The sequence below is a fragment of the Coccinella septempunctata genome, chromosome 9 (genome assembly GCF_907165205.1).
Source record: "Coccinella septempunctata chromosome 9, icCocSept1.1, whole genome shotgun sequence".
NCBI classification, from domain to species: domain Eukaryota; kingdom Metazoa; phylum Arthropoda; class Insecta; order Coleoptera; family Coccinellidae; genus Coccinella; species Coccinella septempunctata.
In genome coordinates this window covers 6,108,045-6,121,629 of record NC_058197.1, presented here as the reverse complement: position 1 = coordinate 6,121,629, position 13,585 = coordinate 6,108,045, and the positions used below count along the sequence as shown (strand labels likewise).

The following is a 13,585-nucleotide window of genomic DNA, read 5'->3' as shown; positions in this document are numbered from 1 at the left end:
TGTATACTTCATCTACAGAATTTGAGCCTTCTTCCAATGTACTCACTCGATTTTTCTCTTTAGTATTATTCTTCTTCTTGGTTCTGCACATTTTAACAAAATGTCCATTTTTATTGCACTTTGTGCATGGTTTGTTGAACGCTGGGCATTCTTTACGTTTATGATTTGTACCACAACTTGTGCAGTAAAGTTTTTGATTTTGTTTTTTCTTGGCCTTGGAATTTTTCACTCCAAGTACCTTATCTATTTTACTCTTGCCTTCAAACTCGTCCAATTGTTTTGAGGCTTCTTCAAGGCTAATTTGGGGTGGTTCTTTCGGTGTTCGTTGAAACGTTTCTTTACATTGCGAGTGGTCATGCAGATGTAAAATGCTGGACAGTCTGCGCAATTATCTTACATATTCAGCTCTGTTCTTCTAGTTTGGTTTTTTGTTGGATATTTTCATGTAAACCTTTATAGAATGTTATGGTTAGATATTGTTGTCTTTTCGCGTCTTTTCGTGGGAGCAGATTTTCAAGGGATAGGGGATACTAATCAATCTATGAAACAAAAATTTCAACGCGACTCTTTTTATCGATGGTGCATGATAGGAATGTAGTTTCTCTAAACCCTTTGGCGTCTACCAATTTTGAGCCTCATTATTGGTAGATACTATTTATTTATACTGTTAATAATCTCTGCTCGACTAGTTTCGGCGAGTACAACTTGCCATTTTCAAGAGCCAGTAACGAGACAGAAAACGGAAAGAAAAATTCAGAAAATTAATAAATTTCACAAAATATATGGAAGAACTCACGATGTAGCAGTCAAGCTACAATTCCTCAACAACATTATCATGTTGCCTCCCTGATATCTCAGGACGAAACAAAATCCAAGAAATTCAAAATCCACTCAGATTATCAAAATTTACGAATTATGAATTGAAGAAAACTGATAAACAGGTGCATCCCTTTCTTTTATTCTACGACACTGACCTTATTCAATTCATAATATGGGAACCAAAGATTATAGAGAAGGAAGATGGGAAACGAAGCGACTACACTTGCGTGAGCGCCGCCTGGTGGTTCCGTTGTGTATTAAAATACTAAGACTGGTTAAAATATTTATTCGACTGCCATTTGGCATTTCATGGAGATATTTCAACATGGCCGTTTTGTTTACGTTGATTTTCGTACCGCTCGTTCAACTCGCTCGTTCTAGTCACCTTATTTCAATGTTATTTGTGTATACAGGGTGTCCCAGAACTCAACGTCAAGCCGAAACGGGGTGACAGGATTGATTGTAACCATCATAAGAAAAATCAGAAAAAAAATCTATCGCATGTAGTTTGAAAATTATGGGCCTTTGAAAAAACCTAAAAATTTGGTCGAAGTGTAACCATTTTTCGGTTATTGTGGTTAATTTTTATTATTTTTGTTCATTTAAGCTTTGGAACAGTAACCCTAAATAACATTTCTAGAATCACAGTCAGAAATAATGACACAATTGCCCCAAGTTTCTCTGAATTAATACTATTTGTTAATCTATGAATTTAAAATTTTCAAAATTTGTCGACTTTGATAGGCCCTCCTTTAAAACAAATGTACTAGAGTGCCTTGGCAAATGCCATTAAAAGTTGGCGCATTTAATCAGGATTGTCAAATAGTACAATACTTGTTAGTTTCATACTAAAAAAAAAAAGCAAAAAATAAAAACCTCAAGTAACCCGATTTTTGCTAACCCATTCTACTCAGTCAAAATGTTTTTTATTCGCACAAGTTCTTGGTAGGTTCTTAATTTTACGGCAAAATGATGAAAGAGATGGATAGTGGACAAGTTTGCTAAGAGCGAGCGAGACAGATAGTGACGCCACTTTTAGCAAAGTCAACAAAAGTATGTAAAATTAATAATTTAATAATTTTTTTCTTTTTTTTAGTATGAAACTAACAAGTATTGTACCATTTTACAATCCTGATTAAAGGCGCCAACTTTTAATGGCATTTGCCAAGGCACTCCAGTACATTTTTTTTAAAGGAGGGCCTATCAAAGCGACGAATTTTGAAAATTTTAAATTCATAGTTTAACAAATAGTATTAATTCTGAGAAACTTGGGGCAATTGTGTCATTATTCTTGACTGTTATTCTAGAAATGTTATTTAGGGTTACGGTTCCAAAGCTTAAATGAACAAAAATAATAAAAAGTATCCACAATAACCGAAAAATGGTAACACTTCGACCAAATTTTTAGGTTTTTTTTAAATGCCCATAATTTTCAAACTGCATGGGATAGATTTTTTTTCTGATTTTTCTTATGATGGTTACAATCAATCCTGTCACCTCGTTTCGGCTTGACGTTGAGTTCTGGCACACCCTGTATAGTGAAAACTTCAAAATCAAAGATTTTGCTCAAAATGTCGTATGGAAAATATTGTATGGTGAAGAACTGTTGAAACTGCCGTTTGGGATTCTCCGAATATAAGTTTTTTGAATTTACCAAAGAAAATGGAATCGTAAGTATTGAAACTCGTACCATGTGACTCGGATATTAATTGATTTTTATTTTCAGTGTTCTGAAGTGGATAGAATTTTCCGGGCGTGAAGACATTGACTTGAGTAAAAGGTACACCATGTGCAGTGAAAATCCCACAAAGATTTTATAGAGTTAGATTCTATAATCTATAATCTTTGCATTTTACTTAGTCAATTTGAATCTTTTCATCCACGCAAGTTGCTGTATGCAGGAAGCATCCCATGCATGAAAGGGCCACCGAAGGAACCACATGCGATGGAGGGCGAGCAGTTTGAAACTGATACATCGAATACTGATGGTAAGTCTTCCTAGATATCTGCAATGCATAACTGAATTCATTATTCATTCATCATATATTGAATGCATATCTTTTTTATATGCAGGAAGCATTCCGTTCATGGAGGGGTCACATTAAATGGAAAGCAAGCAGTTTGAAAGTGTTACGACAAATACTGATGGTAAGTCATCCTAGATATCTGTGACAAAAATAATTGAATGAATAATCATTTCGTATATGAGAAAATTTATGCAATATATTGAATTATTTTATTATGAAAGTAGATTACAAGTACTTCCCCTTTTTCAGATATTCTTTCGAGTGTACCTGAAAGAAGTTCTCACACTCTGTAGAGTACTTCCAAGTCTTTCCCCAGAAGTGATAGAAAGATCCGAAACCTGAAATTAACAATCAACTCCTTGGAATGCAAAATATATGGTACCTATATTGATTATTTGTTCATTTAGATTTCTGATTAAAAATTGTACAAATTCAACAAATTCTTGCTTCAAAAAATTTATTGCATGGAAATAACAACTTTGATATATAATATTCAATATGTACTTCTGTATCCCTTATTCAAAGCACCTTTAAATATACTTTGTAAAATCTCAAATTCTGTCATATTTTTTTATAAATTTCGAATAAAAATATAGCAAATCCAACAGAGTATTTCATTAATATTAATTGATTCAAAACAATGTTTACATAAAAAAAATCATGATCACGAAACAAAGCCCTGGTTTTGTTTTGTCTCTCAGGATGTTTTTTTGTGCTCTCGACTAAGTCGATATTCGAATCCAATACAAGGAATGAAATTCGAATTTCGCGCCTTTAAATTATGAAGCAGACAACTGTAATTTTACTGTTTGACATCACGATTTCACCGCCATATAATTTCTCAGTATGTGAAACACAGGCCCAAAGTGTAGTCGATTTTTAGTACTAGAGATAAAGGGTCGTTTCCCATCTTCCTACTCTATAATATTTGATGGGATGCGATGCGGATGCGCTTCTAATATCCCCACTCCGAGACTCGGCCGGCCGATCTACGCGTATTCAAAATGATTCGAAATCACCATGCCTGGTGACTGGAGTATAGGTACATGCGTCAAAAAAATTATACTTATTCGGAATTTCCATTCTTAAATATGTTGACGTTCACAATGTCGTTTTCAGTTGAATATAAAAAAGTCTCCATTAAGATTATTCAAATAAAACATATATATCTTGATCTTGAATGGAAACAAATTTACTATTTTCTCATCTAATTTGACAGAATACCATAAATTTTAGGTGCCGTATTTTATGAATTCTGTACCCCTTCAGTTCTCGAGATATGTCAGGTTATGTTTGTGAGGAGCGTCAACCCTCGAATTTTGATATCGAAAAGTTTTGTACCCCTAATTAAAATGATGAAAATACGGTTTTTAGTTTGGGGGGTCGTAGACATGCTCTTTCCCCCACTTCCGAAATTGCAAATTTTCTTATCTCAAAGTTTTGTACTAGTTTTGTACCGAAATGTACCTTCAAGAAACAGTTTTGTACCCTAAGTTTAAGGGGTCTTAGGAGGTTTGTTTTCAAATTGGGGGGGCTTGAGACATGTTTTCGAAATAATGAGATTTCGGTTTCCGAAATAAGCTAAAACATGTGTACTAGTTTTGTACCGAAATGTACCGTCACAAAAACGGCACAATTCTCTACCCAGGGGGTGTACCTGTGCTCCATATAAAGTATTGAGGCTTCAGGGGTATTTTTTTTTACACCAAGGAATATGGGATATTGGTTTTGTACTTTTTCGATACTGAAACGTACCTTCGATCAAATTTTTGTAGCCCCAAATAGAATGAGTGAATTATCATTTTCAACAAGGGGCTATAGGCAAGTACACCCCACCTTTGAAAAAGCAAATTTTCTATATGTAAAAATTTCGTACTGGTTTTGTATCGTCAGTAAATGATTTGGGGGTCTTAGGAGAATTCTAGTGATGGAGACATCTTTTCGAAGTAATAAGATTTTTTTTTTCGAAACAAACTGAAACATGTGTACTAGTTTGGTACCGATATGTACAGTTGTAAAAACGAAATTAATTGTGAGACTAATTCAATTTTTTTCTCAACATCCTCCGTCGCTAGATTCATCTCCCTTCTGCACACATCATGATTTTCTTCTTGATAAAGTCAAATTTGATTAACCTAATATCAGAAAGAAATACATGGTGACGCGACGTTGAAAATTAAAATTTTTTCTCTTTCGAAGTTTTGTACCGAAATGAACATAAGCAAAAAGCTCTTATAATTGAAACCTACTCCAGAAATGGTCAAATGACAGAAGGGAAATCTGAAACTTTCTGTTGATAAATTGAGTACACCAATATTGCTGAAGATTACCAATCTTTCGAAAGAACCTATTTACTATTTCGCTATGTGTTAGCGTTTTCTGCGAATCAGAAAGTCTTGAAAGACAAAGAGTTTGTTAGTTTACCAAAGAAGAGCATACCATAGTATCAACAATGTTGATAGTATGTTGATTGTTCGTGTTTTATCTCTAGTGGTTGGAGTCTGTGTAAGAATATGCTACACGATTTTGAAAAAAAAGACGTCAATGTGTTTCCATATTATTAGTATAGATTCAACTGTTTTCAGAAAATTGAATATTTTCATTTTTCTCGTAGAATGGCCTAGTACCTCTCAATCTTAGATTACAAAATATTTCTTGACGGTACATTTCGGTACAAAACTTTGAAATGAAAAAAATTGGGGGTGAGCATGTCTACAGTTTCCCCAAACTGAATTCCGTATTTTCCTCATTTTAATGAGGGTACAAAATTTTTTTCAACGGTACATTTCGGTACAAAACTAATACACATGTTTCAGCTTGTTGCGGAAACCGAAATATCATTATTTCGAAATCATGTCTCCAGGCCCCCAATTTGAAACCCTCCTAAGACCCTTTAATATTAGGTTACAAAAATTTTTCTTTTGGGTACATTTCGGTACAAAACTAGTACAGAACGTTGGAAGAAAAAAAATGGGGGAGGGGGTGAGCATGTCAATTGTTACCGCGAACTGAACTCCGTATCTTCTTCATTTTAATTACGGTACAAAACTTTTTTCAACGGTACATTTCGGTACAAAACTAGTAAACATGTTTCAGCTTGTTTCCGAAACCGAAACTTCATCATTTCAAAAAACATGTCTTCAGCCCCCCCTAATTTGAAACCCTCCCTAAGACCCCTTAATCTTATGATACAAAAATTTTCTTAAGGGTACATTTCGGTACAAAACTAGTACAAAACTTAGAAGTATAAAAAATTTGCAATTTCAAAAGTGGGAGGTGAGCCTGTCTATTGTTACCCCGAACTGAACTCCGTATTTTCTTCATTTCAATTAAGGTACAAAACTTTTTTTCAACGGTACATTTCGGTACAAAACTAGTACACATGTTTCCGCTTGTTTCGGAAACCGAAACTTCATTATTTCAAAAACATGTCTCCAGCCCCCCCAGTTTGAAACCCTCCTAAGACCTCTTAATCTTAGGGTACAAAACTTTTTCTCCACGGTACATTTCGGTACAAAACTAGTACAAAACTTTGATATATAAAAAATTTGCAATTTCAAAAGTGGGGGGTGAGCATGTCTACGGCCCTCCCAAACTGAAAACCGTATTTTCATCATTTTAATTAGGGGTAAAAAACTTTTTTCCAACGGTACAATTCGGTACAAAACTTTAGCATCAAAAAACGGTGCAAATTCAAATTGGGGGGGGGGGGGGCTGGAGGCATGGACCTTTGAAAATTAGAAAAAATATTGCGTGAAACACGTCGGGAAATACTATTTTTCGTATTTTAATAATAATAATTCATCGAACAAAATAAGTTTCAACATCTATTCCAACATTTATAGAGGGCGAGGTTCAGTTCGTTCCGAGTATTACATACCCAGAACGTCTGTTCAACTAACCTTACATGAACTCAATAATTTAATCACAATTATGCCAACATATTACCCCAAAAATAAAAAAATTATTTAGAACTAATTATAAAAAGAAACAGAAAACAAAACTTAAAACAAAACTTTTCGTGCGGAGTTATACCCATATACCCTGATTTCAGTCTTATTATCAACCTACGTATCCACTCAGAAATTCCAGCACCATCCTTCTGAATCTCCTCTTAGAATAAGATGACTCAATGCTCGTGTAATCTAGGGGGAAGCCGTTCAAACATTTTGCGACGTTATAAGAGAATGAGCGTTTAAATAGCTCTTTTGAGTGAGATGGTATTGTGAGCCTTCCCCTGAAACGGACATTGACATTGTGCACGTCAGATCGGAACCTTATTTTATGATACAGATATGGTGGTGACTTGTGGGCCACCTCTGAGAAGAATTGACAAGCAGAATGAAGCCGACGTCTCTGCGCCATGTTTAGCCAAGATATCTCCTTCAGCTTATGACTTATTCGATAGAATTTCCTGATGCCATATATTAATCTTAAACAAGAATTCTGCAATTTTTGAATTCTATTAGCATCGGCAGTTGTGATACAAGGCCTATAGACTGTGTCACAATAGTTGGGATGTGAAAGGACCAAACTATCTCAGAGCAGTGCCCTCGTTTTAACATCAAGAAAATGTCTACTGTGAAAAATGAATTTCAGACTGATGTACGATCTTCTCAAAATCTGACTTACGTGATGTGGAAATCGCAAATCGCTATCAATAAAGAGGCCAAGGTTTTTAACGACACTCTGAAAATTTATATTACATTTGTCCATCATCAGCAGTTGACTATAGTTCTGCATAAAAATGTCCCTATCCTTCTGCCTTCCAAAGAGAATGGCATTAGTTTTCTGAGGGTTCAGTTTAAGTGAGTGATCGATAGAGAACTGTGTCAGATTGCCCAAATCATAATTCAAAGCAGACACAGCTTGTAGACTTTCTTTCAAGAAAAACGATAGATAGAGCTGAGTATCGTCGGCGTAGTAGTGCTGGGTACAAGATTGAAAGGCCGCTCGAAACCGCGATATATAGATGGCAAAAAAGAAGAGGAGAGAGAACCGATCCTTGTTGCACATCAGTGAGCACACTCAAGAACGACGACTGATTTCCGTCAAATACAACGGTTTGAGACCTACCTGTTAGAAAGTCTGATATCATATTTAGTGCCGACTGTGATAAACCTATTTAGTGTAACACAGCCTTTGAAACATCGTGACTTAACGTGTCAAATGCTCTAGAGTAGTCAAGTAGCATTAATATTGTCAGCTTTCCCTTATCAGTCGCCGTCAAAATATCATCAGTTATCGAAAGATAACTCCATATCCATAACCTCGTCTGAAGCCCGACTGACAATTCGGTAAAATTTTATTATTTTCTACATAAACACGAAGTTGGCTCTCAAGAACTCTCTCTAGTACCTTATAAGTCAAACTGAGAGAAATTCAGACTTTTGAAATCCCGTGATGTAACCAACTTTGGGTTTGGTTTGCTCACATTCACCTTAACACTACAAGAAGTAATTCTGTGATCTACGAAATCAACAGGCTCTACCTTTATAAACGAAATTATGTCAACAGAATCCACAACTATAAAAGTGGCAGACGTTTCTGTCACTCTAGTCGGCTCATCAACCAACTGTTTTAGACCAAGACCCTCAAACAAATTGAAAACAAAAACTGAATCAGCTTTGGTGATATCTAGCAAATTAACATTGAAATCACCTAAACAAATAACATTATCCACTTTTGGTATAATCTGCGATAACTCAGTTTCGAATGCATAAAAAAAAATTGTAGTTGAAGTCAGGTGGTTTATGAGTTGAACAGATAGCGATTTTCTTCCCAGGTAACCTCAGTTAATCCACAATTGCTTCACTTGGCACCACTTGGCAAAACTGTAAAATTCAAATAATAATAATATTTCTTGAGCAAGGCAGCTTCGTCAGAACTCCATCGAGTAGTTTGTGTTGCTGATACTTCTACACCGTTAAAGCTACACCAGGATCACTTGGAAACCGTCGAACACTCTGCAGAAAGTAAAATGCAGAAACTGATTGGCAAACCTTTGCATGGGAGGCACCAGAATGAGGTCAACCATGATTACGTCGACATATCTGCGTCGAACTACTGGTTGATTTCCGGAAGGTTGTTTTCTGAGACAGAGGGCTTCATGCTCGCCATCCAGGATCAGGTGATTCCAACAAGAAATTACATGAAATACATCGCCAAGGATGCCTCAGTGGCGGACGATAGCTGTCGTTATGGCTGTGCGACACATGAAACTATCCAGCACATCACCGGGGGATGTCAGAAGTTCGCGGGCACGGAGTACAAAAATAGACATGGTGCTGTTGCCAAGATTCTTCACCAAGAATTGGCACTAAAACACCAACTTCTAACTTCGAAAAAGGTTCCGTATTACAATTACCATCCAGATGCTGTGCTGGAAAACGAATATCACAAGCTCTACTGGGATCGCACTGTTCTCACAGACCGGAAAATAACCCACAATAGACCAGACCTCATATTGCTCAATAAGGATGAGGACACAGCACTATTCATCGACGTGGCAATTCCAAATAATAACAATCTTCTAGATAGACACACTAAAAAAATTTCAAAATACAGAGATCTCGAGGAACAAACCAAAAGACAGTGGAAGCTGAAAGATATAAAGACCATCCCATTTGTCATCTACAGGCCTGATACCGAAGAAACTACTAGAGAACTTGAGAAAACTTCAGTTGGACGAAAATATTTATGAAGTCATGCAGAAGGCGGTAGTGCTCAGAACGGCGAGAACTGTACGCAAGTACATGGGGAATGCAGAGGAACACCGTCTGCTCCGACAGGAAGTTCGGGTGGAGCAGGAATCCAACCTACAGCAGGGAGGCGAGGAGCGACCCGGACCCGACCACCACCACGAGCCCGAAAACCTGGAAAGGGCTCCAACAGAGCTTAATCCTTTTGATATCTGAGATATCTGGGATAAGTGAATTTTCCTCTGGAGAGGAGTGTGAAAGCCGCAAGGCTAAAGTCATAACGTTTATTGATCCTTTGAGACATTTATAATGTATAGGACAAGTCATAAGGTGGAAAATAGAAATTACATTAGCTAAGCAATATAATATCATTAAGGTATTCATTTACTGTACAATAACATTTGTTAGGCATTAAGTTCTTAACAGTTTTTCTAAAATTTCTGGAATCGAGAGATCGAACACTATGAGGCAAATGATTATAAAGTCTAATACATTGATAGGAAGGAGACATCTCAAACTTAGTTGTTTTATGCTTAGGGACAAATAGAGTTCTTTCACTTCTGGTGCCATAGTTATGAAAACTAGACAACCGAACAATATTTTCCTCATTTTCTTTCACATGCAGAAGACATTTGAAAATAAAAATGGAAGGTAAGGTTAATATTCTATGCTCCTGCAATTATTCCTCACGAAAATACCAACTCCGCTCGCACGACTTGCTCTATCCTGGCGCACAAAATTATAACCAATAACAGCAAGATCATCATTTGATATGCTGGGAGTCAACCAAGTTTCACTGACGCACACAATGTCAAAATCATTAGATGATAAGATGCTTTTGAAATCAGTCAGGTGAGCCATTAAAGATCTAACATTGAGATGGGCACATTCAAGTCTAGTAGTTAACATTCTATGGGATACGTTTACATTTCAGCGGAAAATCATACAAGCATCAAAAGTGATTTAATCACCCACAACAAAAGTGAATTTGAAAGACCTAATGAACAATTAGCTATCCTATCTGAATTTTTGTATTTATTCATTTATTGTAAAATTATTTATAGGGCAAACTCTACCTTGAAAATGAAGAATCTTGAAAAAAAAAATGAAAAGTGAAACAGAGAGGTAAAAACTTAAAGAAAAACAAAGTGAAACAGATGAGTATTCCGAAATACTGAATCTGGAAATAAGCTAAATCATATACAAACTTAACTCCCGAATCAAGTCTATATCATCAGCGAGTTCATGAAACTCTACATTTTAAGGTCGTTTTCAGAATTAATTTTACGTTTCTGATCAGAAATAACAGCATAAAATTGTCCATTTCTTGTCCGAGTAGACTTAAATCCAGCTTTTTCAAAAGTTTTCTTGAAGATTTCCATTCTAGCAGAAGTTAACCATTCGTTCATAACCACTAGAGTTCCCTTGAGGCCCTTTTTTGAGTTGAAAACTTTATTACGCATTCATCTATTCACAAACATGATCGATAAAGGCCGTGGTCTCGTTGATTTTCGATTTTCTTTCTTTCCCAGACGTAAACAGTATAATTACTGTGTCATTTGCAGTGATTCTAATGTTCGGCATATGGGAATTAATAACATCAGCCGGGACTTCGCATAAATTGTTTGTTTCGGGTTCTTCTGCGATACCGCTGATAACGAGACCATTCGAGAGTTCGACCTGCTTTTGATCATTCATCTTCTTCTCGCACATTTCAGATTGATATTGTAGTTTAGCGATTTCCGTTCGTAAGTTATCAATGGAATTTTGAGTGTTTATCTCAAATGCTGTGATGTTTTCTAAAATACTTCCGAAAGATTCGTCATTTCGTTTTTCATTGGATATATCATTATTGGGGTTGGACAGGATTAAATCTTTCAACTCACGTACGTTTTGTTTCATATTTTCTTCCAACCTCAGCAGTTCTGCACTGAAATCCACAGTATTGTTCTTCTGGGAAGATCCGACATTATTCGCTCGTGTTGTTCTCCCCATGATGTCTGAATAGTAATAGGTCACTCACAAAAACTTACTTTCTAACAGTTATTTTAACCCTTAGTATAATTTATTTTATCTGGGAGTAACTCTGAGCGCGTCTTACTTCGTTGACAACATACGTACGTTCGTCGCGTTCTTTTGCGCAACGAGCGAAGCGAGATATTATGAAATTCTTGAACTGTATAGAAAAGCAAATGCATCAATCATATTTCATGCAATCTTTCAATACTCAGTACCACATTGCAAAAACATTGCTTTCATTCAGACTACAAAAAATCTGAAAAATTCTTCATTTTTTGTTTTAGTGTCATCTTGAAATCCACAAATCTGTGCATCTACGATAATTCAAATAATCCTTATCTCCATTAGTGCTACGTTAACATAACAAATATTACAATTTTCCAAAATAACCTAGATCTTAGAACTGAGAAACCTCTCTGAAATTCTCAACTGAAATATGTATATGAAACTAAAATTTGTACCACTATACGATTCTAATTATTACTCAGGACAATTCAACAATATTTTTATTTGGATAAAACTGAAATTTCAAAAATTACTTTCAAATTTCAATGCGTTAGATCCCAAACAACACACACACATCTTTAAAACATTTTATAGACCATAGCTCATAGACTTTTAGATGATCTATGAAACATCAGAAAGTATCGAACCTTTAACCTAGATTCGACGGAAAAATGTCCACGAGATTTACATTGAAAAGTATCACTTCTTTAGACGTCTATTCGAAGTAATTCTAATTATCTCTATAACAAGTACGATTTCTGATATTCTCGAGATTATCCTGATTTGGTATTTTGTTTGATATATAAAAGACGTTTGAGGATGTACTTTATTAAAATCATTCGATATCGTTTATATATCATTAGATTTTTGACATTTTTCTTCGATCAACAATCTGATGATATATAGATGATCTGAAAAACATGGCTATCAGGACATCTAGATCATGTAGCACCAAAGATCTTCTTTAGACTTTGGAGCATCGTCTTTATCGTTGAAGAAATCGGATGTCTATTAGAGGAAAGATTATTTATTGAAAAAGATGGTGTTAGTATTCACCTATTTTAGATGATCAAAGATGAACGTTTGTTAGATATTTCTAGAAGGACCTTGTATTGTATATACAGTTTGTGTCCTCTAATTGTTGTCAACTTTGGAATTATATTAGGATAATTTAAAAAACGTGATATTAATGACCTCTTAACTAGACATATTTATTTCACAAGATATGTTTCGAAGAAAGGTCCATGTGAAAGAAAATGGACGTTCCGTAGATTCAAGATCCACATCTTCGAATCATATCCATAAAATCTGACCACTAAAATCTACTAATCTACAGATTAGTGATGGGCGAGTTCATATTTATACGGAATGGTTGACAGTTCGTATGGGAGTTGGAAGAGAAAAAACAGGTTCTGATGAATAGATATATTTATAATAAAAAAAACAAAAATAAATATGATTCAAAAACATAACACAAATTCATAAAATTGGAAAAAACATAATATAAATAGATGAGATTATTGTCTATTTGTTTTTATTCCTCTCATATTCGTACCGTTGATTGGCTAGTCGTAACCAGTCTTGAATGGCCCGTTTTATGACAGCATCATTTAAGTCTGCTGGCGTTTCACTTTCGAAGAGAACATATACAGCCTCTGGAAGCAACATAAATTACAAATGGCTAAATGTTTTTTGATTGAATATCAATTACAAGTTGAGAAAATATGCAAAAAAATATTCTTTTGAAGAAAAGGAAGCGACGAACCAAAACCTGGAGATACAAATTATAAATCAATAGGATTCAATTTCCGTACTCTTTAGATACCCTGAGTATTTTTTAGAAATAAAAAACGCTGCTCTACTGAACTCCTATGGATTAATTGATACAAAATTTTCAATTCGAACATCTAAATACGAAAAAACATCGGAATTCTCAAATGATCTAAAAAACATCTAAACATTTCCTCGAAGATTTCAAACTCCGTATATTCAATTATTCCTCAAATTTCAGAT

The 13,585-nt window shown here is 35.2% G+C and overlaps 1 long non-coding RNA gene across 1 annotated transcript; it reads left to right on the top strand.

The window, feature by feature from the left end:
• The first annotated feature begins 2,619 nt into the window (after nucleotides 1-2,619).
• On the top strand, nucleotides 2,620-3,120 carry LOC123320916. The gene is made up of 3 exons (XR_006538821.1): nucleotides 2,620-2,807; nucleotides 2,893-2,967; nucleotides 3,096-3,120. It is a non-coding gene; the product is annotated as an uncharacterized LOC123320916 (long non-coding RNA).
• The last annotated feature ends 10,465 nt before the right edge of the window (nucleotides 3,121-13,585 follow it).